The sequence below is a fragment of the Eurosta solidaginis genome, chromosome 1 (assembly GCF_040869045.1).
Source record: "Eurosta solidaginis isolate ZX-2024a chromosome 1, ASM4086904v1, whole genome shotgun sequence".
In the NCBI taxonomy this organism is placed as follows: domain Eukaryota; kingdom Metazoa; phylum Arthropoda; class Insecta; order Diptera; family Tephritidae; genus Eurosta; species Eurosta solidaginis.
Window position 1 is genome coordinate 297783326 of NC_090319.1, and position 22949 is coordinate 297806274.

At 41.0% G+C, this 22949-nt stretch overlaps 1 protein-coding gene across 1 annotated transcript in view; it reads right to left on the bottom strand.

Moving 5' to 3' along the window:
- Ser (Serrate) overlaps positions 1-22949 on the bottom strand; it is a 230679-nt gene that overhangs the window by 122891 nt on the left and 84839 nt on the right. The window lies entirely within an intron of this gene.

Sequence of the window (22949 nt, forward strand, 5' to 3'; positions counted from 1 at the left end):
AATTTTTAAGATTCATTTTTTCAGCAAATTAAAACAAGAATGGGTATTAATAAACGCAAGAATGTGTTGAAATTTTTTAAATTTGGTTTAACGGCTATTTTTTATAAATTGAACTGTTTTTATAAGAATAATTGTTCACCTTCGACTAGATACATTAAGCAGAGTAAGTTACGGTACATAAAATGAATAAATGTAAGGCGCGGTAACCTCCGAAGAGATTTTAGGCCAAGCTTCTCTTCTAATTTGCGTCGTGCTCCTTCCGACTCCGAACGGAATCTGCAAGGAAGGTGGATTTTCACCGAGAAGGTTTCCATGGCAGAAATACATTCGGAGTGCTTGCTAAACACTGCCGAGGGGCGACCCCGCTTAAAAATATTTTTTTTCTAATTGAAAAAACTTGTTTCTAAAATTTTATTGTTGCTTTGCCCGGGGCGTGAACCCAGGATCTTCGGTATGTTAGGCTGTGTACCAATGTAGCGATCGCTTAAGCTCTTTTGAATTTTGGCAGCTCTATAGGGGAGGGGGGAGGGGAAGAGTTCTTGTTTTGTGCAATGATGAAGTGAAAAATGTCATGCATTTAAATAATATTTTTGTTTCATGACAGTACATCACTGAACGAGAATTCCCGGTTTATTTGAGAAGTGCTTCGTTGTATTTTTGTCGCTCACAACCGACGAATTACTCTTTTACGCAGCAAACGAATGTTGTGAACACATTATCATTCATTCATTAAACCACCGATTATTTTAACCCAGGCATGTCATTGGGCGAAAGAGCTTGCTCGTCTTTAACACGCTTATATTAGCTTCACTTAGCTTAGCTTCACACTCTAGGCTAGGCGCACAAAGGAGAGTTATACCCATCTAGAGTCAATTATTGAAGACTCTGTCTCTGGGTTGCACTGAACTACTTTATGGTCAATAACATTTCTGTGCCATTGCATAACGACAACGCTGACAGCTGTAACCTAAATTTATTGGTCCGAACTGGAAGGGCCATGCCAGTAGAGAGTTTAAACTATGTAGGACGTTTAAAGTTAACTTTCTGTTCTCTTTAAGATCTGAGGTGGCATTGAAATGGAATGCATGCGTTATGCCTTCCTTTTGCGAAATTATATCGTTGCACAGAGCACACAATAACCACTCACGGCAGCATGTGTAAGGGTTTTTGTTAATTACACAATCAGTAAAGATCCGAAATTGTATTTTTTCTTATGTTGTAAAAGCTTTAGTTGTAGGGCCTTTATATATTGTAACCTAGGTGAACGTTGATGGTTGAGCAAGTTTTTTTTGGTGAATTGCTGAAGCTGGAAAAGGGAACCCGGTTTTGTATGTTCAGAATTGGGTCGTAATTCGTGGTCGATGCCAAAATACTGATAAGTGTCTTATACACAGTAAAAGTGTAAGTTATTTTGGCACAATCGAGGCAGAGTCAATTTATAAGAGAAGTCCGAAAATTTGCTTGAATTTTCAGCCACAACTGAACGATAAATATGTGCTTAATTTTCTCTGAAAATATCGAATAAAAAAGTCATGCTCTCAAAAATTTTGCTTTTAAACGGTTTTATTTAGCTTGACTTGACAGGCAGGCCGCACGGCGGCATGCACGGCCGTTGTGAACGAATTTTGTAATTGACATTTGAGTAACTTCCCGAGAAGCTACAAGCTTGAAACTCAGACCTCAATGACAATGCGATAATAAGAAAAAAACGGCAATAGTTGGCGCATGGATCGAAATATTTCAAAAAATCGTATTTGCGGTCCGATTGGGCTCATATTTGGAACACGTAATACATACGCGAATAGAAAGCGACCTATGATGTCCGATTTGGCTCATATTTGGAACAATTCCGGTAGAAGTGTCATCAAAATATTTCGTAGTTCGAGGAGGGACAAGCATACGTGGCGCGAAAGGATTATGTATTGAGGACATAGATTGTAACAAATTGTCAGGAAAGAGTCTTTGTAATAATGAGTCACTAAATGAACTAAATAGAATGAGAAATAATAGGCAATTAAATAAAGACTAAAAACTTGAAAATAAAATATTTAATAAAAATTGTTTAGTTAAACGGTTTTATTGAAAATACTTACATGAAGTAATAATACTAAAAGCTAGAAAATAATTAGGTAGGTCCTAGGTATTAGTCATCACACTCCTCATCAATCTAGGCCGTTGATAAGACAATTAAATAAAAGCGTTGGGTGCGTAAAATTTCTATTGATACTATTGATAGTCATATATAAGACCAACTGAACATTAATCAGGTTATGCTACGCCTCACATCTTTAAAAATTTCACGCGCCCAACGCTTTTATTAACTTGTCTGTCTGATCAACGCCCTAGATTGATGAGGAGTGTGATGACTAGTACCTAGGACCTACCTAATTATTTTCTAGCTTTTAGTATTATTATTTTATGTAAGTATTATTTTCAATAAAACCGTTTAACTAAAATTTTTTTATTTTATTTCTTGTCTCTACTTCCAGTTTATAACACACAAGTTTGTTTCTTAATTCTTTCGTTAGCCGCCTTTCCAGGGTATTATAACTTTGATTGGATAAGGGTTGGTTGTACAGGTATGAAGGAATCGAGATAGATATAGACTTGCATATATCAAAATCATCAGTATCGAAAAAAAATTCTATTGGGCCATGTGCATCCTTCCGTCTGTCCGTTAACACGATAACTTGAGTAAATATCGAGATATCTTCACCAAATTTGGTATACGACCTTATCTGGACCCAGAATAGATTGGTATTGAAAATGTGCGAAATCGGATGATAACCATGCCCACTTTTTATATATATAACATTTTGGAAAACACAAAAAACCTGATTATTTAGTAAATAATACACCTAGAAGCTGAAATTTGAATTTTGAATTTGAATTTTTGAATTTTGAGCTGATATTGAGACTCTTGATAAAAATTAGAAACAAATTTTTTAAATGGGTGTGACACCGCCCACTTGTGATAAAATCAATTTTACAAATATTATTAATCATAAATCAAAAATCGTTAAACCTATCGTAACAAAATTCGCCAGAGAGGTTGCCTTTACTCTAAGGTATGCTTTGAAGAAAAATTAACGAAATCGGTTAAGGACCACGCCCACTTTTATATAAAATATTTTTAAAAGGGTCGTCGACGAAAAAAATAAGCTATATCTTAGCAAAAAAGAGCTTTATATCAATGGTATTTCATTTCCCAAGTGGATGTATAACAATAAATAAAAAAAAAAAATAAATAAATGTAAGGCGCGATAACCTCCGAAGAGATCTAAGGCCGAGCTTCTCTTCCAATTTGCGTCGTGCTCCTCTTGATTTTCCCTACAAATTGGCCGGACGGGACCTACATGTTTTATGCCGACTCCGAACGGCATCTGCAAAGCAGATGAGTTTTCACTGAGAGCTTTTCATGGCAGAAATACACCCGGAGTGCTTGCCAAACACTGCCGAGGGGCGACCCCGCTTAGAAAAATTTTCTTCTAATTGAAAAATCTTATTTCTAAAATTTTGATGTTGCTTTGCCCGGGAGTTGAACCCAGGGCATACGGTGTGATAGGCGGAGCACGCTACCCATCACACCACGGTGGCCGCCATTTAGGAATTTAAAAAATTGGCGCCTCAAAGCCCCTCTTGTTGCTAAGCAATTTCCTATGTTTCGGGAGCCATAACTCGAAGAAAAATTAATTCAGAATAGAACCGTATGTATTTGTATTATTGAGCAGCCTTGTAACACTATTAAGCACACAAAACAAACAACAACAGCATTTCAAGTGTACAGCTGGGTATGTAATATTCGGTTTCACCCGAACTTAGACTTCCTTTTTCTCTCCCTAGGGTAGGCACCTTGTCGTTGGTGTGAGGGCTTAGCCGAACTCCATAGTGCCCGACTATGAGGCGGAGCTGGTTAGGACTGACATCTACGCCGTTTCGCCCCATACGAGGGCGGCGGGATGTCGGTGACCAAGAACTGTCAACCCCCTAATCCAGGGTGTTATGCGGAGCGTGCCTATTGGACGATTTGCAGCCAGGGGATAAATTCGGCTGTATTCGAACGGAGCCTTCCCGATACCGGGCCACCTCGGGAAGTATTAATGGCCTTACCACAGCAAGGGGCGCTGTTGTGGCGGACGGTTCTTTCCCCGTATATAATACTGGACCGCTGAGCCCGCCTTGTCGGGCAGGTGGTCGTATGACCAAGATGAGCGACTCATTAACTGACTGTAATAAGGACGATGTAAAGAGGAGGACTGAGTCGCAATCCAAAGACGACGAATACGAATTAAGCGATGCGTCGGACTCGGGGAGTGAGAGTAGTGCTGATTCAATGAACTCCGTGTTGGGGAAGCACACAAATGAAAACGGAGTAGAAGAGTGGAGAAGGGTACGGAGCAGAGGAAGTAAAAGAGCTCTCTCGCAGTACCGTGTAGCACTAAGAATTGTTCAACGCTTGGGAGCAGTGGTCGACCCAACAGAAGTGGATATCGAGCGCTTGGAATGGGCCCATGAAGCGGTAGAAGTAGGTCGAAGGCAGTTCAAAAGGTTTGCTGCGAGAAACCCTCGGTTCTGCAACCAGTACGAGGAGGAAGAAGCGTCGAATGGCAGAATGAAGAGGCAACGTTCGGCGGAAGGCGACACGCCTGCCTTCAAGAGGCAGAAAGGACCCAGTCCTAGAGCCGCGAGGCAGGGCAGTCGCATAGACAAAACAAGTAGGCCCAAAGCTGTAAGACAGATGGGCTCCAATAGCGAGGTAGCAAATACCTCGAAAGCTGCGAGTCAGAGGGAAGTTCCAATTAAGGGAGTAGGAGATAAGCCAAAGGGAGATAACGCTAAGACTCCGGCTTTCTCGGAGGCGCTAAAGGGAGTTAACGCTAAGACTCCGGCTTTCTCGGGGGTGCCAAAGGGAGATAACACTAAGACTCCTGCTTTTCCCGAAAAGATGAGTGATGTGGCAAAGCAGTCACTGACTGTGGCGCTGGTTGATCGTAGCAGTCCTTTCGGACAAATGACTACTGAAAGGTGGAGATCTGTGAAAAGGGAGCTTATTAGCTTAATGCTTAAGATGATGCGGGAACAACCAAGTAAGCCCCTTCCAACCTTTGATTAGGGGGGATGGTATAACGGTGTGAGGATGATAGCGTGCGACAACATCGCGAGCTTGCAGTGGCTGGAGGAAGTGGTTCCAAACCTCTAAAGGCAAGGCACGAACGCGCGGTTTGAGGTGGTGGATAAAGCGCAAATCCTCACGGTACCAAAAGTTAAGGTATGGATACCATGCGTGATGAAGTCGGAAGATACACTGCGACTCCTGCAGAATCAGAATCCGAACATACCGACACAGGATTGGAAGGTACTTACTGTATCTCGGCCTACCGAGGATGGTCAGTTCTACATATTCCAAATAAACAAGCAGGCGGAGGATATTTTGTACACGCAGCTTGTTTAAATGTCCTTTGGCACTGGCAAAATTCACATGCGACTCAGGAAAGAAGTCCCGAGGATAAAACCCTAACACGATAGAGGTGGGCGAAGTCGAAAAGGACCTCAAAAGCCTAAGGGAAAAAAGACAGGTGGAGGTCCCCGACGTCACCACGAACGTGCTAGAAGAGGACCAACCGCTAAATGGTGCTGTGACTCGCACAGAGGAACACCCTGCACAACAGTCACGAGAGGCTGAAGGGGGCCTCGAATACTCTAAACCAAAAGGGCAAGGGGTGGACGACGACGTCAAGACGAAGGTGCTGGAGGGGGACAAACAGCCCAATGGTGCGGCGAGTCCTACAGATAAACCTCCAACACAGTAAAGTGGCGTCGAGCGAAATCCTCCTAACCCTTGAGGAGGGTTCCTTTGACGTGGCGCTGATCTAGGAGCCGTGGCTCTCATCGAGAGGAAAGGTTTCTGGACTTAGCGCGCGCGGGTTTGGCGTTTACTACGCGCAAACGGAAGGATGGGTGCGAGCTGTAGTAATGGTAAGGAAACAGCTGTATTCATATATGCTGCCTAATTACACCACTGAGGATCTCGTAGCGGTGGCCGTTGAGCAAAGGAATTAGCAGGTATTTATCCTGGCGTCCTGCTACATGGCCCATGCTGCGGAGGTCCCACCGGTGGAGTGCAAAAGGCTAGTACAGGAGGAAGGGCGCAAAGAGCGGTTGGTCATAGGTGCAGATGCAAATGCGCACCACAATGCGTGGGGAAGAGCAGATACGAACGAGGGAGGCGAATCTCTGTTTTGTTACATCCTGCAAACCAATTTGCAGATAGCCAACAGGGGAAATGTCCCTACATACATTGGTCCAACATTCAGCAATGTTCTGGATATTACATTGAGCTCCGAGCGTGATATATCAAGGTATGATTGGATGGTTCTTGATAGACCATCCTTCTCCGACCATGCGTATATCAGCTTCAACATCCCCATAAAGAGGGTAGAGAAAGGAGGAACCTTTAGAAACCCTAGGTCAACGAACTGGACTAAATTCCAGAAACATGTAGAAACAAAACTGGGACAACCCAAAGAGGTTGCTAATGTAGAGGAACTGGAGGAGTCGAATGAATCCCTAACAAGGACGCTTATGACTGCGTATAACAAAGCTTGCCCTCTAAGAAGATTCAGAGGAAAAGCAAAGCCGCCATGGTGGAGCAATGAGCTGAGTCTTTTAAGAAGACAGGTTAAAGAAATATTTAAGCTAGCAAAGACCGCGGAAAGCGAAGCGTGTCGGGACGAGTACAGGGATCTACTGAGGATCTACAAGCGTGAAATTACCAGGAGAAACTCATGGAAAAGTTTCTGTACGGACATAGAGTGCTGCAGCGAAACAGCACGGTTGAAAAAAGTCCTAGCAAAGGGAAGCATAGCCCAGGGACTAATAAGGAAAGAGAACGGGGAATGGTCACGTAATAGTGAGGAATCCCTTGAGGTGCTTCTCGATACACATTTTCCATCGGGAGACGGTTTAGAGGAGCCAGCAGACATCACTCACACTCCGATCACGGAGCTAGTAGTGCCGGGCTTGGTGACCGATACCAAGATCGAATGGGCAGTGAAGACGTTTTCTAAGTTTAAATCGACGGGCCCAGATGGTATATTCCCGGCCATGCTACAAGTCTCAAGTAGAGCGGTCGTGGAATGGCTTAAGATAATATTCGATGGGTGAATACGACTGAATCATGTACCGCACTCTTGGAGAACTGTTCGTGTAGCTTTTCACATGTATTCCAAAGACTATAGACCCATTAGCTTAACATCATTTCTGCTCAAAACCTTTGAGAGGCTGATAGATGCGTACATAAAGTCCAACGTGGATGAAAAGCTGCTCTCCACAACACAGTATGCGTACACCAAAGGCAAGTCGGTAGACACCGCATTGCATAGGGTGGTAATGCGAGTATGCTCTAGGAGTCTTCTTGGACATTGCCGGGGCTTTCAATAATGTTGCAAAATGGGCGATTATGGATGGTCTTAATTACATTAAAGTACATCCTGCCTTAATCAGATGGATCGGCTGCATGTTAAATTGCAGAAAGATTACATCACAATGGGGATTGTACGAGGCCACGAAATCAGTGGACAGGGGCACGCCGCAGGGAGGGGTGCTATCACCTCTGCAGTGGACGCTGGTTATCAACCAACTGCTCAAGCAATTCGATGAGGGACCCGTAAAACTTACGGCTTACGCAGATGACGTTGCAATTGTCATAAGTGGAAAGTGCCTTCCAACGATAAGTTCTTTGATGGATCGGGTGCTTCGCGATATTTATACCTGGGCATCTAATGTCGGGTTGAAAGTCAATGCAGAGAAGACGGACATGGTCTTGTTTACAAAGAGGTACAAGGTCCCAAATTGGACCAGGCCTAAGTTAGGAGGGGTGACCTTACACGAGAAAGCTTGCACAAAATATTTAGGAATCATCCTAGACAGTAAGCTGTCATGGAAGCTCAACGTGGAGGAGAGGGTCAAGAAGGCCTCAACGGCACTCTACGCATGTAAAAGAATGCTGGGGTGTACGTGGGGCCTATCGCCCTCTCTTTCTCATTGCGTTTTTACAGCGATTGTAAGCCCTATTCTATACTATGGAGTTCTTGTTTGGTGGAAAGCCACACAAAAAACAACATACTTCAAGAAATTAGAGGGGGTATGCAGACTATCGATGCTTAGCATTACGGGAGCCCTGAAAAGAACCCCAACGGCTGCACTATATGCCATTTTGCACATCCCAACTGTAGACCTGGTAGCAAAGAACAAAGCGTTAACGACCGCAACCAGGCTCGGTGCTTCGGGGCAGCTTGAGCGCCGACCATATGGCCATAGTAGTATAGCGTCATCAATCACAAGACGAACAGACTACATGATTCCCTATCTGCGCTTCGAGGGAGATCTTAAGGCCACAATAGAGGTGGACGGTTGGCGCAAGGGTAAGCAAATGGCGGACGAGGCGATACATGTGTACACCGATGGTTCCAAAGTAGTGGAAAGAGTGGGGTCTGCGGTATACTGCACTGATCCGGAAATAAGCAGATCTTACAGGCTGCCGGATTACTGTAGCGTTTTCGAAGCGGAAATATTAGCCGTAACCAAAGCAGTAGAAACCCTGGAAGAGAATAGCTTAAGCTGCAACCGTGTTAACTTTTATATTGACAGTCAAGCAGCAATTAAGGCAATAATCTCGCATAGCACAGCATCTAAATGCGTGTTTAAGTGTAAGCAGTCTCTGGAGAGAATCAGGACAGGGAGAAGCATACATCTATATTGGGTCCCAGGGCATATGGAAATAGATGGGAATGAAAAAGCGGATGAACTAGCTAAAAAGGGCGCATCCCTTGAAGCTTGCTCCGTAGATGTCCCAATTAGATTGGGCGAGATTAAGCGAAGGCGAGAGGTGCACATGATCGACCAAGCGGGAAAGGCGTGGGTTCAAGCGCGGGGCTGTAAAGTGTCGAAGATTATGTGTAGGTCTTACAACCTTAGACTAACAAAGTTGCTTCTATCATTAAAAAGAGAGCAGTGTAGACTCATGATGGGTATTCTGACTGGACACTGCCTTCTGGCGTCACATGCCTTTAAACTAGGCTTGTTCAGTGATAGCAGATGTTGGAAGTGCGGGTTGGAGGAGGAAACGATCGAGCACGTTCTGTGCTCGTGCCCTGCACTTGCCAGGCTAAGACTCCAGCTATTAGGAGTGATACAGCTGTCAGATCTAGAAGCAGCAAGTGGCTTAAGTCCTAGGAAGCTTCTAGTATTTGCCAAGAGGACGGAGTTATTTTATAACATAGGTCCTGGTTTTTGATAGGGTTTTTCAATTTGGTAGTTAAAACAAACTTCTGGTAACACTACGGACTCAATCAGTCTATGTGAAGTCCTCATGGACCGGCCAGTTCAACCTACCTACCTAGACTTCCTTACTTGTTCCAGGTCAAGTTTGAATTAATAAGAGTTTAATCCGGTCATTTAGCCCCTATAACTGTGATGAGAGGTAAAATTTAATGTAAGTATCTAAAATTTTCCATAACCAAAATTGAATTCTAAGTTTACAAATATCGGAATTGGAATCATAACTCAGGTCGGAAGTCGACAGGATCTATATTTAAAAATTAAATGGATGTCGAATATAATACAGTTTTTCTAATTAGCATTTGGTCAATTGGTATGGCGGATCTCCTCCCACACCAATATTCCATAATGCGACACAGTTTATGAAGTAAACATTGAAAACTTTGGGAGAGGAGTGATAAATACTTTAGAGTGCTACTTTGTTCATCCCTTCAGGTTTGTATGTTTGAGACCCTTGATGAATCCCAGGTGTACAAGGAACTTCTTCGCTCATGCCAGTCCAACAGATGACCCACACCATGCTAACTTATCGCACATTTTGCTGCTTTGGTACACAAATCAAAGAGAAGCTATGTCGACTCTTCAGATTCATAGCTCACTCCCTCTACTGGAGCACGAAACGACACCTGGCTATCATGTTATTGAATATCTTAAGTTGCCTTTCAATCGATTTGGTATTCTGCAGACGTCATCCTGGTAAATTTAGCTTAAAGACCTCATGACGAACGATAGCGAAGCACTGTAGATGAAATTTGTTTTTCTTGTGGTTAAGAAAATTAAATAATTAATGAGAAGCTACAATTTGATGCACGTAACAACTTCCAAAAATTTCCAATGCAAGATACCTTACTACCGTTTAGCAAAGGCCTTATCTAGTGATGTCTTTGTTGTTGTGCAGCAGTGCTTCGCCTCATCCAATAGGTGCGACCAATCAAAAATTGTCATTAATATCTTCTAATGGGAGTTCAAGGAAGCTTGCTGTTTCAACCGGGGTGGACCATAATGAGAGGGCTGTTAGAGGCGTTGGTTCCACAATACAATTGAAGAGATGGTTGGTGTCATGCGGCGACACATTGCAAGCAAGACATACGTTTTGTATGTCGGAGTTGATTCTGGTTAGGTAAGAGTTTAACCTGTTACAGAATCCAGTTCGAAGTTGAGCTAGAGTGGCGCGCGTTTCCCTAGGGAGTGTGCGTTCCTCTTCTTTAAGTACCGGATTCGCCGGGCAATTCCTGACATAGAAGCCGGACGCCTGTTTGTGGATATCACTGAGGACCTGCTGGTACTTTTTTGCTTCATACGGCTGCGTTATCAAGTGACGTATTTCCTGTTAATGCTTACGGAGGTGACCCCTTAAGTGCCTGGGCGGTATTCTGTTACAGGTCCGATTCTAAACAGTCGAAAACAAAATCGCTGTTCTGACATTTCTGAATCGGTATCCTTACTCCAAATACTAAATACGTAGATACTACTGATGACTAAGTACACACATTATTTGCGTCAATTGCATTCGCTTTCCACGGAGTGAAACTCTTACGCATTTAAAATGCAATTAGTTCAAGACATATAAACGATCTCATAAAATACGAAACAAAGAGTCACAAAGAGTTAAATTAAATGAAATGGGTGATGTTGTGAAATTAAACGAACTAACGACGAGTACACGAAATTTCGATTGTAAACCACATTCACAAAGTTTAATGCTAAATGTTAATGATACAATTTGCAAGCCAAAGGCGTGCCGACTCAAACCAATTCCGACAACAAGCAAGTAACAACAAATAACGACAAAATACTACTTGGCTATAAAGAAAAAAAGCTAACTTAATTAAAATACAAAATAAGCAAATCAGAATTAAAATATTCGGCAAATACCCTTTTGATGATATTGAGCGTTTGGGTTTATTTTATTCAAGTGAGAAATGCAGCGCATGCGCGAATCGCATAAATAAATTCGATTTAATAGATCGCGCCTTGTTACACTTTTGACGGTTGTAATTAAATACATAAACTCAAATAATCGTGAGCTTATTTAAGTTGCTAAATAAGAACGGAATGGTCAATGTAAATTATTTATTTTATTTTAAGATAAGTTTCACCAAACATAACCTTGCCAGCGAATAGTTGTACTTTTTTCATGTCTACGTAAACCGCTATTCACAATTAAAATTCTTTCGACATTACCATCGCATTAAATACCTAACATTTTACGAAGAACTTTTCCCTTGAATATCCCAGAGACATTCCCTTCCAATTTCCACGCTGTTTTTGCTGAAAGAGGATTTTGTTGTTGTTGTAGCAGTGCTTCGTCCCATCCAATAGGTGCGACAAACAAGGAACAGGGGTGGATCATAATGAGAGGGATGTTCCACAATACAGTTAAAGAGATGGTTGGTGTCATGTGGGGACACATTACAAGCAGGAAAAGTTGTATCTCGGGGTTGATTCTAGATAGGCAAGAGTTTAACCTGTTATAGCATCCAGATCGAAGTTGAGCTAGAGTGACTCGCGTTTCCCTAGGGAGTGTGCGTTCCTCTTCTGCAAGTTTTGGGTATTGTTTTTTGAGTACAGGATTCACCGGGTAATTCCTGGCAAAAAGGTGCGGCGCCTGTTTGTGGAGTTCACTATTCTATTGTCGCGATCAGAGCCTTAATTGTTGCTTGGCAGTGCGAGTAAATAAGTTTTTAATCGTATTAACACGAGAAAGTATTCCATAAACCGCATCCTGAATCACGACGACTTACGACTGAAAGTGACTAAAGAGATTGGACATTGATTTTGCGTTTCAGTTCGGTGGTATAGTCAAGCTTGATGGATCGTTTTGTGGTTAAACCTGTTATTTCTGACTATCATGTTTTCAGTTTTGGCTACGTCAATTAACCCTCGCCCCTATTGGGGGATGGTACATCGTGGAGGCTTAACTAGAACTAAACTCGTTTTGTTTGTCTAGCCTGGTGTCGAATTCATTGAGTAAAATTTGCCGTAAAGGTGGCAGTGATCGTATTTTTTTTCTTGTTTTTAATAAATGGAGATTTTAATCACGTCTAAAGGACATGGATGAGCCGAGCAGTAGTAATGATGGCTTATGGACCGTTTCTAGCCGTGAAGTTCGGGAGATCTTTATGGAAACCAACTTTCCGAGATGCACGTATGCGACGAGCAAATACCGTGAGCCAGGACAAGATACTATAGGTGGGCGATATGGCGGTACTTCGGCCATTTTTTCAGCCGCAGGCGACAAATAGACACCCGATCTACATATCGTCTTTTCGATATGCCTACAAGATGGTTCCCGAAGCCTGAAGAAGTGTACGGCTGTTATTCATTCATTCAGGGAGACCAAACCACTCAAAAGTCAAAAATTATCGGCCAATAAACCTATCCTGCTTTTTCCGTAAAACATAAAGCACTAGCTTCTGCAGGATGGACGCAGCTGTTGTTGTTTTTGTTGTTGTTGTATTAACGAAAAAGAAACTCCCAAAGATTTTGGGGAGTGTTATCAATGTTGATGGTACTTTCCCGGATATAGATCCGGTATGTTTCGATAACAAAGCACCGTTAAGGTACTAGCCCGACCATTTCGGGAACGATTAGTATGACCACATTAAACCTTCTAGGCCATATCGCCCCCACCCCTAGTTTCATAACGAACTTGTGGTCGGTAGAACCTCGCCTGCTAAATATGTGTATGGTACATTCATATTTGTAACAGGATTCCCCTCACGTAGGTGAGGTTAACAATTGGGTTGCGGAAGCTAAGAAACTATAAAGCTTTGCATTGCGCTTATCAACACCTTGAATCCCGATGGACGCAGCTAAACCCGCATACCTGAAAAGCAAATCGGTTAAAAGCACACTTCGACACTGAGTGTTCCTTGAAAAAGGTTCAACAGAGGCCATCTGCAGAACACCTATACGACATTCAACACATTACAATTTAATTAACCTAAGTGGGTTCCACGAGAAACCAGCTTGTGAAAATCAACTGAATACGGCCATATGACAGTCTAAGATGACATGCGAAGGGGACGACTAAACAGGCTATTAACTTACCTAACGTCCAGGCTCAACCACATTACGGCGGTTGTTGGCTCCCAGGTGCAGTGTTTAAGATATCCTTGGAGGAAGAAATAGGTGGAAGGTCTAGACATTGGTAGTGGCAATAATATCTACACAGATGGCTCGAATGTGGAACGGGGAATAGGGAACTGGATCTGAGTTGTAATCAATGTATCTAAAGGTTAGCAAGCCCTAACGCCTTCTTAACTAAAAAAGTGTATTTCATGCGGAGGTCACTGCTATGGAGAGAGCAATCAGATTGTTGCAAGACAGTATGGTCTCAAACGACAATATAACGATTTTTGTCGACAGCCGGGTCCCCTTAAAGGCATAAGAATCCAACAAGATAAAGTCGGATATCGGACGCAGGTATGATGGTGTCCGCAAGATATGTAAATATCTAACTATGAGCCTGGGCACGGCGATATCCAAAGGAATGAGCTTGCAGATGAGATAGCGTGGAAAGGTTTCGATCCATTTCGGAATAAGCGAGGCGGAAAGCTACGTGCGACAACCGACGGGTTATCTCCTGGGGATAATGGTTTAATATTAGAAAAGAGTAACAGACTTGCTTTGGCCCAGCGAGGATGATTACGAGGTTTCAAGGTTATTATTTGGATTGGAAGTCATTGCGCTATCATACCGATGCTCCGACGTAAGCGCTGAGCCCCGCAAAATCACTCTCTGCAGAAGCTGTCAGGATGAGGAGGATCATATTCATCACATTCTCTGCAAATGTGCAGGACTGCAGAAAGCACAACTAAGATTTCTGCGCCCACGGCTTTCCGATAGTCTGAAAGACGTTTGGAGGGTGGATCTTTCGCTTCTACTTAAGTTCATGAGAGAATTAAAATAGTTCGTCGAGGACTGCTAAGACGTAATCTGATTGGTCGAATATGGCGCCACCCGGCACTTACTGAGTCATTCACAATAGAAAAAATATGACTCCGAGTGGATATGTAGGATCTCACTATACGCGCCCTCTTAACCCAACCCAATCTCACCTTAAAAATGTTCAGTAGCAAAGTATTTTTAGATCTTGAATCTTAATGCTTAGCAAACCCGTGCTAAGGCATATCACGTTGAGAGAAAACAAAGGCCTGAAGAGCTGAGCTACGTACAAGTTTCAGGCTTTATCTCCCAAGTATTTTGAAAACATAAAACGAACCCTGTACAAGCTGTCAGTTTTTTCTAGCTATAATATAATAATATATTTAACTTTTTTTTAAAATGACAAAAACTTCAACTAACGTAAACGTAAGTTGCTAAAGGAATTAATAAAATAAATATTCATAGCATCTTTAAGAGAGTTTTATTTTGTTTCTGTTTTTTAAGTAAATAAAAATAATGTTGGTTTTCTAAACTAGCAAGTCAAAGCTGGACGTGACCGGAAGCAATGACAACAAAAAGAACCAATGAAATATCAAAAAACAAATAAAAATTATAACAACTTGGCGTGGCACTCATCGAACTTTCAAGATAGACAACAACAACGTATAGTAACAACGAGAATGAAATGAATTTATAATTCAATGCAGGATTCGAACAAAGCTTGTAAATAAACTGACCAAAAGACCAATGCACAAAGATCAGTGCATTTATGCGCGAAACTTTAACAACTACCAATGGAATCACGACAAAAAAATCACTAAATTCCAATATATGTATGTAAGTAATTCAAGTATAAGTATTACATATAAAATGTTACAACAAAAACAAATAAGTAACGAGCGAACGTGTTAACGCAAAAAGTATTGAATCGATTGCGCACGATCTGAAAAGCGACAAAGTAGCTCACCAATGCCGACAACACGACAGGAACAATGCTAAAGAATCTTATAAAAACATAATATATGTTTTTGTGTATGTATACACAGTAGAGAAGACAAAAATTGCAGTGAAAATTTTTACTACACTTTGTCTTTTAAATTCTTCTTATTATCCTGCTGGATACTTGTAACTGTAGCCATGCTGTTGTGAAGCCAATAGTCATCTATGCTTCCTTAGTTTGATGTACGAAGACCACACAAAGAACAGCAATAACAAAACTAAGCAGACTGCATCGACAGTACCCCGCGGGTTAAGGGGTTTAGAATATACCCACTGCAGCTATGCCTGTCGCAAGAGGCGTGACTAAAATACCAAGTTAATTCAAGCTGTTATGTAGCGCAACCCTTTCAAGGGGTTACCAGCGTAATTTATCACTTTTCCAACCCAATTGTCTTACCCGCGGCGAATGCTATTTCTTCAGCAGCTGAAGCTCTGGCGATTTCAGTTTCGTCATGGATCTAGGGGTTGGAGGGCGGAATGGCATAGAAGGTTTAATGTGGTCATACTAAATCGTCCCCGAGATGGTCGGGCTAGTACTTTAATGATGCTTGTTACCGGAATGTACCGGATCTGCATTCGGCAAAGGACCGTCAACATCGATAACATTCCGTAAAACCTTCCGGGAGACTCCTTATCGCTACAACAACAATAACAATTTGTACTAGCATAACGGATGCGATGAGAGCGTCCATATCTGATGTACTATGTGCCTTAGTGGGAACAGAGAGGTAACACTTACTGCACTAATACTTCAAAATATCGCTGGAATAAAGAACGGAAGCATGGCAAGGCATATAAAAGTAACAAGAAAATTTATAGCAAACCAGGCATTACAACTAAATTATGTAATGACCCCTACGCTGAAAATATCACAAAATTTTTAGGTGTCCAATATAGACCGAACACATTGGAAAATTAGGTAAACATATACTGACACCGACTAAGAATCATGGTACCGGGAGTTGGTATCTGTGTGCAAAAATTTAATAAATCGATACATATGGACTGCTATTTCACTATTTTTCAGGTAAAAAAACAAACAATAGAAGTTCTTTTCCTATAGAGAATGTCTACGAAGAGTCTTGTCCTCAATATGTCAGATAGCTAGACAGCCTCACGTGTCTTGCAAACTTACACAACTACTTCTAAGCTAGTAGATGAATTCATTGGAGCTTTAAATCATCGCACAAAGTAAAGAATAAGCAGAATACCTAGCCAAGTAGGGTGGTATAGCCGAACTCTATGGTACGGAGCTTTTGTGTAGACTCACAAAGGCACATATGAGGAAAACCATAGATAACAGGGAAAAAAGCAGTTCTGACAGCAGTGGATGGAATGGGCAGGGTAACGGCAAATCAAATTATTTATACTCCCAGCAACTCTCACTAGGTACTATAAGTGACACTGTTGTTTACGATATCGCGTAAGGCACCTCAGCGGTTTAGAGGGCTTAGAACAAACTCGCGGTAGGTATTCCTGTCGTAAGAGGCGACTAAAATACCAAATTGAACATGGGGTTGCCAACGCAATATATAGCTTCTCCAACCCAATTGTCAACCTCATCTACCAGTGGCGAATCCTGTTTCATTAACAGCCGAGGCTCTGGCGCGCCCGAACTCCTGGTGGATTTAGGGGGTGGGGAGGGTGGAATGGCCTAGATGCTTTCATGTAGTCATACCAAATTGTTCCCGAGATGGTCGGGCTAGTACCTGTATAGTGCTTGTTACTGGAACGTACCGGATCTGCTTCCGGCAAAGGACCACCAACATCGCTAACACTGCCCAAGGTCGCCGGAGAGTGTACTTATCGCTACAACAACAGTGTAATATATCCGATATACAAATCTCTTAACAAAAATAAATTTAAGGCGCTATAACCTCCGAAGAGATCTAAGGCCGAGCTTCTCTTCCAATTTGCGTCGTGCTCCTCTTGATTTTCTCTACAAATTGGCCGGACGAGACCTACATGTTTTATGACGACTCCGAACGGCATCTGCAAGGCAGATGAGTTTTCACTGAGAGCTTTTCATGGCAGAAATACACCCGGAGCGCTTGCCAAACTCTGCCGAGGGGCGACCCGCTTAGAAAAATTTTCTTCTAATTGAAAAACCTTATTTCTAAAATTTTGATGTTGCTTTGCCCGGGGTGTGAACCCAGGGCATGCGGTATGGTAGGCGGAGCACGCTACCATCACACCACGGTGGCCGCCGAAAATCTCTTGCTGAAGGATAAAACGCCGGTTCAAATTCTCTGCAAATGCGTCGCTCTGGCAAGGTAGATACTCTCCCATCTAGGTGGCGTGATCCTTAATTCCTTCGTGAAATGGCGAAAAAAGTCTGAAGAGGTACTTAAATACATTAAAAGCATTCACATACAATAATAGACTGTAATAGCAAGCAAAACAGGTCTCAATAAAAACTCTTAATAAAATGTTCGAAACTATAGTAAAATTCTTTAAAATTTTCAAATTTTTCGAAAACGATATTGTTTGTGGTTTGTATATTTCAGCTATCAAAATTCTGGCAGCTTTTTTTATACTAGCAAAAAAAATATATATAATTTAATTGAGAAAATTTATTAAAAATCGTCACTGGCATTTTCTTGTTCGCTGCTGTATAAGGAAGGTGCACAAACGTACGTGTGCCATTTTTACAACGTGTTGCCGTCAATTCTTTTTTTTTGCAAAGCTTTCATTGCTGTGGGATCATGAATATTAAAAAGTTTTAAATATGAGTAACGAGTATTTCATGATGTTAAAAGAATATTCATGCATATAGAACTTCAAAAAAACAATGCAACAAGTGAAGCGCCAGTGCACGTGCAAATGTTTGAAGGCGGAATGTGATGGCAGGTATAACTATGAGCGCTGAAATTGCAGGCATAGAGAAAGGAGTTTTCTTGTATAAGAAATCTTCGTAGTAGAGTTTACATTGAAAGCGTGAGTTTTGAACGAAACAAAAACTAGTTACAAATTTATTGATTTCGGTTTTTATATTTAAGCCTAGTTACTACTAGATGCATGTGGTTGTGAGAAGCTCACAGTGCACTTAGATTAAGGCGACGCATGTGTGTAAGTGAATAAGTTTTCGAGAATTGTTTGATTCCTATTTCTTAGCCTAGATTTCAGGGATGGGCGTTATCCAAAAATTTGAATAACGATTGACGAAAATATAAAAAATACATTTTTATTCATTATTCAAGAAAACTTGAGTAATGAATAACAAGATATTTTTTTATTCAAGCATTTCGTTATTCAAAATATTCTGAGTGATGATAACCGGCCATTTTTATTTTTGTAAATTTTTAGTAAAGGGTTGAGTTATTATTCATTATTTAAATAAAATAATAAAAAAACAATTTTAAGTTAAACCGTTTTATTGAAAGCAATATTTACATGAAGTAATAATAATACTAAAAGCTACAAAATAATTAGGTACACTGAAAGAAATGGTGTTAGTAAAATTCACAAATCGGTTCTGTTGTTCTTGACTTAACGGATATTCGGAGAAATTGATCGAATTATGGTTAATTCGACCGAGTTTTTTATCAAGCGAACAAATTAGTTTAGTCATTTCAACAGAAGAGAAATTGTTGCTCTTAAGTTAACAAAATTTTGTAAAATTGACAGATTCCTAATCAATCTAACTGATTTTTCTGTCAACACAACTGATCTTACAGGTCATTTCAACGGCGATCAACTGTCAATACATGAGCAAATTTCAAAGAGAATTTTACGCTCACTGCGCTCTCTACTTTTTACTTATGTATGCTGTGTACTATATGTGTGCACATATTTACGTATGTATAGGGCGGCCGCCGTGGTGTGATGGTAGCGTGCTCCGTTTACCACACCGAAGACCCTGGGTTCACACCCCGGACAAAGCAACATAAAAATTTTAGAAATAAGGTTTTTCAATTAGAAGAAAATTTTCCTAAGCTGGGTCGCCCCTCGCCACTGTTCGACAAGCACTCCGAGTGTATTTCTGCCATGAAAAGATCTCAGTAAAAACTCATCTGCCTTGCAAATGCCGCAACATAGGTACTTCCGTACAAAGCTGTCGCAACAACTTTTTTTGTTCATTTGACTACTAAAACGGTCAATTACGAATCAAAGATTTGTGCGCAGTTGATTCAACATCTTGTTGCGATGGATTAAAATTGACAGAAATTTCGGTTGAGTTGACCCGTATTTCGGTTGATTTTATCAGTATTTTTCTTTCAATGTAGGCCCTAGGTACTAGTCATGACACTCCTCATCAATCTTGGGAGCTCATCAGACAATTAAGTAAAAGCGTTGGGAGCATGAAATTTCTAAAAATGCGAGTCGTGGCATAACCTGATTAAGGTTCAGTTTGTCCTACTTATGACTATCAATAGAAATTTGACGCGTCCAACGCTTTTATTTAATTGTCGGAGCAACGCCCTAGATTGATGAGGAGTGTGATGACTAGCACCTAGGACCTACCTAATTATTTCCTAGCTTTAAGTATTATTATTACTTCATGTAAGTATTGTTTTCAATAAAACCGTTTAACTTAAAAAAATTTTTTATTATTTTATTTTCAAGTTTTTAGTCTTTATTTCACTGCCTATTATTTCTCATTCTATTTAGCTCATTTAGTAACTCATTATTACCAGAACTCTTTCCTGGTAATCTGTTACAATCTAGGTCCTCAATACATAATCCTTCCAAAGACTTAACTCGACCTGCGCCACGTATGCTTGTCCCTCCTCGAATTCCAAAATATTTTGATGTCACTTCTATCGGACTGTATGTAATATTTGTTTCAAATATGAGCCAAATCGGACGCTTTCTATTCATGTATGTATTATGTGTTCCAAATATGGACGAAATCGGACCACAAATACGATTTTTTGAAATATTTCGATCCACGCGCCACCTATCGTATTTTTTTTCGTACTATTGCTTTGCCATCGTGTTCTGAACTATATTCCAAATTTCAATCTTGTAGCTTATCGGGAAGTTACTTAAATTCAATTACAAAATTCGTGCCGGCCTGTCAAGTCAAGCTAAATAAAACCCTTAAAAAATAAACCCTCGAGGTCCCCTGACAATATACCCATATGGGTAAACAGTTTCTCGTGTAGTTCTGAAGCTTCTTAGGGTAATATTGAGATGATTTTAGGGAGCATTCTCAGTCTTTTTGGGGGTGATTTCGGGGACACTCCCGGGGTTCTTCCGGGGTCTTTGGGGGGGGATCATTTCGGGGACCCCCGCGGTAGCCTCCCTGGCAATTTTAAGGGTAATTTTGAGGACTTCCTCGCAAACCTCCCGGGATATTTTGAGGGGTCATTCCGGAATGGTTTTGAGGACTCCCTCTGGGTCATTTGAGGGTAATTCTTGGATGGTTTTGGGGACTCCCTTTGGGGTCATTTGGAGGTCATTCCGGTATGGTTTTGTGGACTCCCTCGAGGTCCTCCCGGGGTCATTTGGAGGTAATTTCGGATTGGTTTTGGCTACTTCCACGGGGTAGTTTGAGGTCATTTTGGGATGGTTTTGGGGGCTCGTTCAGGGTCCTCCTAGGGTCATTTCGGGATGGTATTGGGGACTCCAATGGGGTCCCCCGGGTCATTTGAAGGTCATTCCAGGATGGTTTTGGGGACTACCTCCGAGTTATTTAAGGTAATTCTGGGATCGTGTTGGGACCTCTGGGGGCCACTTGGTTTTCGGGACTCCCTCGAGGTCCTCTCGGCGTCATTTTGGGGTAATTTCGGGATGGTTTTGGGTTTTCCCTCGGGGTCCTCCCGGGGCCAGTTGAAGTTCATTTCTGGATGGTAGTAGAAGCACACAGTTTGAACCTGCGTTCTATTCTATGTAGTTTTCGAATAATACGCGTACGTTAGATTGATATAAAAAATTTCTGATTTTATATCTATAATTCGTATTGAATATCTGATTGGGTAACGAACTTAATTCGGCATGATTCAAGTTTGCCTAGAAAAACGCTATCTGATATAGAAATAAACATATATCCACAAGAAAGGCGATCCGGAAAACCATTTCGTCGATTTCAAAGCAGCTTTTAATTGCGGAAAAGAAGCTGATTTTATGCTGCTCTGTCTGAATTTAAGTTCCCTGCAATGTTAATTAGGCTATGCCAAATGACGTTGAGCATCACCAGCAATAGCTCAGTGGGAAGGATCTCTATAAGCCATTGGAAACCAAACGCGGCTTCAGACAACGCGACTCTTTTTCATGTAAATTATTACATTAAATGCTGGAGAAGATAATTCTAGCAAAAGAACTAATCCATGATGGTAAAATCTATTATAAGAGCGTACAATTGTTGGCGTATGGTATTGATATTATTGGCCCTAACAAACGCGCTGTGGGTTCTGCCAACTTGGTACTAAATAAAAAAAGCAAAAAATTGATCTTGCGGTAAATGAGGACAAGACGAAGTACTTGCTGTCATCCAAGAAGGAATAGGCGCCTTGGAAGCCACGTCACTATTGAGGAATATAAACTCAAAACCGTGAAGGATTTCGTATATTTAACAAACAGCGTTAACAGCAAAAATAATGTCAGCTTAGAAATTAAAAGATGGTGACCCGGAAAGATTTCGAAAACAATTTTTTTAAGATTTCGGAATGATCTCTCACTCTGTTCCATGCACAAATAGCTTAGAAATACCACTATTAAATTTTACGATGTCCGTTACTAATATCAGTAAATGTGTAACCTCTTAGTAACTTAAGTAGCTCTATCGGATATGAATTCGGTCTGATGGGGTAAAAGTATACTTAGGTACTCATGCGAATCTGCTGGCAACAGTCTGATTTTCACTTTGGTTTCGAATGCCATATAATGTGAGAAATAGCTAAAGATTGGTAGTGAGCCGCCATTGATCTGCGTAGCCCTAGCCTTTGCAAAATGTGTGAGGCCCCAAGGCTTGCTAAATATGTGTACGTATGCGATTTTTGGATACGCTCAATATTGTATTTCATATCCCCTTGGAGCACTGAGTCTACCTCTATACAGTTGAGCTGGTCCTCAAATACTCACAATAAGTACACTCAGAGAAAAAATAGTGTAATATTAACAGTTCTCTGCTGTTGTTTTTAAAAACCACTAAAATGACAAGTTTTTTGTTAATCTAACGGATTTATGGGGTAAATGAAATATAAGAAACTGTTTCTATAACAAATAAACCTGTTCAGCTTATTACAATAAATTATTGCCAGAAATTATATTTCGCATAACAACCGACACTGTTGTATTAACAATTTCCTTGTAGACTTGAACCCTAAAATTGTTAATTTAAGCTGTTGGGTGTGACTGGTAATTCAACAAATAAATCTGTTGATTACTAACAGAAATCGCAGTTGATTATCCAATTACTACTGTTAGATACACAAATCCCTCCATAAAATTACCAATTGCCACTGTTAAATAAATCGTATATCTGATATTTCCTTTTATCTGGTAACAACTAACAGAATTTGCAGCTGATTTAAAAATGAATCATGTTGAACCAACCGCATTTCTGTTGATTTGAACATATGCCTAGCAACCCACGATTTTTTGTGAAAAAAACGAAGATGATCCCGTAAGCTTTTACATACAAGTTTGAGACTGTTGAAATAAATACATATTTTTGTTTGCAGAATACAGACGCGTAGTAAGTGAATTTTGAAAATTTATGAAGTGTTTTCGGATCGCGGATAATTTATAACTTTTTATACTCAGCGTGCTTTGCA